Below are 3,080 nucleotides of genomic sequence, written 5' to 3'. Positions count from 1 at the left end.
TGAAGGACCGTGGCAAGAATTATCATCATAGGGTCTGTGGCGGGGTTCTTGCACGTTTCCAGATGCCCCGCTCTCAAGGGCCGCCATTCTTTCTTCAGCCATATCAAATCTACGGTCTATGGCAGTTTGCATTGCTGCTGTTTGTTGTGACAAGTTTTCAATTAGGGTCTTGAGCGCATCCATTTCCGATTGCTGGCGAGTTTCTACCATGTTGAGAATCGGCCAGCTCTGATACCAAGATGTTAGGATTTTTTAATTATGGCCGAGCCTTTCAAGTTCTTTAATTCAAGAAACGGGTTCTTGATGATGGAATTCAACACTCTAGCGCAGCGGATATAGAATTAGAGGAGAATTCGAGGTTAGGGAGAGAAGAGCCGAGGGGGAGGAGAGAAATACCACTAGATCACACCTAGCGGTCCAAGAAGGGGGAGGAGGGCCGAGAGATAACTTAAACACCAAGTTCCAAAATATTCAATTCATAGCCCCAAAAAGTGGGGTGGGCATCACCATTTAAAGAGGTTGGTTTGCCCAAGAGTATTCGGTTACAACAAACTTTCAAAATAACAGAATTCAGTTTAAGAGAATTAAGAGAGAAAGTAAACAAAACAGAATTAGTCCATAAAAACATAAACGAGCCCATATGCACACTTGGGCTGAGAGACGGATGAATAAAATATTTTAGGGCCGAGGTTTTTGATGAGCCGCACGTAACATAAAATCACCACCCGTTCCACTATGCCTCAACCCAACAAACACTGGTCCAGAACCCTGGGCCAAAGAATTCTAGTCTACAATTGTCCAACTTATGAGGCCCATATGAGGATAAAAAGAAGAAAATTAAAACAAAAATAAATAGAAAAATGTTATAACATTCTGAACTAGCATTAAAAGTGAATATTATCCATTTTTGAACAAGCCTTACAAATAACGGTTCCTAAATCATGGATCAAGTGCACAATTTTCCCCACAGACGACTATGGTTTCCTACTAGGCAATTCTGCAAATGTCATAAAATTTGGACGACTCTTGTTATCAAATATTTTTTCTACTTCTTTCTATTCACATCATACTCCATTAGAAGTTAGAACACTACCAAAACGACGAATCACTTTCTATTGACATCTAGTGTGTCAAACTGATTGGGCCAACAAGTCAATGTGGTCCAGAACCCCAAGATGTGATTCGTCCATTATTGAGATCGAAAAAGTTACGATTCTCTATTAAGTTTACTTATGTTAAAATAGAAGAAGTCTTACGCTATTTTACCTAACCTCGGAGAGGCAACTCCCAACTTGGACTAGGCATACTAATACATAAGTTTAATTTATCATATTGTCGTCTAACAGGCTCGATTGAACTCGTGATCTCTATGAGCCTAGAGATATTCATATTTTTTTTGTCGCTAGGTTAAAAAAAGGTATTACCTTAGTTATATAATATCATAAATATAAATTAAAGTAGTATATTTAAATTGAGTATAGGGTCGTTCCTAAAATTAGGTATGCCTATTATAATAATTATATAAATAAATAAAAATTGACCTACAAAATTAAAATAAGTATGCTAGTTATAAGCTTAAAAAATATATAATAACAAATAAATTATATAATAGTAATAAGACTTTCATAATTTATATTAAAAATAATAATAAGAGTGAAAAAATATACATATCATTAAAAAAAAAGTGATTTAGAGAATTTTAATTTTTTTCATTCAATTTACAAATTCAACCCACTAATGATTTTTTTTATGTCTATATCTTTTTTGTCATTTATTTTAAAAGTATTTGACTAGAATAATATAACATTTGTTAAATTTAAAAAAAATATTAGAAATGTTAATAATATATCTATAGGTTTTAGAGAGGTAGGAGATTATAAGTTTTAGAGAGGAATATGAATATCATTTTTATAATTATAATGTAAATGAGCAATAGGAGTCATTTTAATTAGGGTGTCGCGCATGAGACAGTGGCAGCCACTAAAATTGTAGTGACTCATAAAGCATCGCCTTATAAGGTGGAAGTGATTCCGCATAAAAAATGAGACAAAAGGCCTATGTATGAGTCCTCCATCCAAGTTTTATACGCTCCTATACACAAAGACGAATATCTCAGGTATGCTCTCCATAAATTCTTCACGGAGTCACTTGAAGTGGTGGTTGAAGAAATGAGACCCCAAGTGGTTGAACCCGTAGAGTTTAGAAAAACACCTGTAGTGGTGGTTGAAGTTGAAGCCGCAATACTTAAAAAAAAACCAAAGTGGTGGTTGGAGAAACTAGACCCCACGTAGAGTTTATAGTACAAAATCCTCTACAAATGGTGATGTTTTGTAGTGAAGTAAAAAAGAACACTAAGCAAAAAAAAGGTCAGGGCCAATAAAAAAAACCTAAGAGTCAGATAAAACTTCTGAAGGCCCTTCAATCTCCCTATATGACAACGAGAACGAAAAAATATTCAACTTACTTTGATAAGGTCAACATAGAACACATTGATAGAATCATAGTGGGGTTCATTTTTTCAAAGAATCAGAAATGTAACATTCTTAGAACTCTTCCTAGTTATTATAATATGTTTTCTTATTAGGATGTGTTTATTCATTTTCTTTTTAGTAAAAAAATATTATTTAGGACAGATATACCTCCATCAGCAGATTTCATTATCTTTCAATAAAAAGTCAATGTTATGTGGATTCTAGTATTGTCGATGCCTGGGCACACCTGACCAATTTGTGGAATAACCAAAATATAATTACAAGAAGAGAATTTTTTTTTTACCGTCTGAACTGTAAGTTGTTTTTTTATATCTAATATTCTCATTATGACTGTTTATTATCTTTGTTTTTGAATGTGATGTTAATTTGCAGGGTGCATATATTAGCCTAGAAGTTATTTTGCTACATTTAAAGATGAAATGAGAATATCTGATATATCAACGAAAGACTTAAAAAAGGCTTACATTGTAAGTAACATGTCAAATATTTTAATATATCATTTGAATACTTAAAGATAGCTCATATATTCGAATATGACTTTGTAGATCTTCTTCCTAATTTTATGCAGTGATCACTTTAATGTGTTCT

Source organism: Impatiens glandulifera, chromosome 4, assembly GCF_907164915.1.
Source record: "Impatiens glandulifera chromosome 4, dImpGla2.1, whole genome shotgun sequence".
Classification (NCBI taxonomy): domain Eukaryota; kingdom Viridiplantae; phylum Streptophyta; class Magnoliopsida; order Ericales; family Balsaminaceae; genus Impatiens; species Impatiens glandulifera.
Note: the sequence above shows the minus strand (reverse complement) of the source record.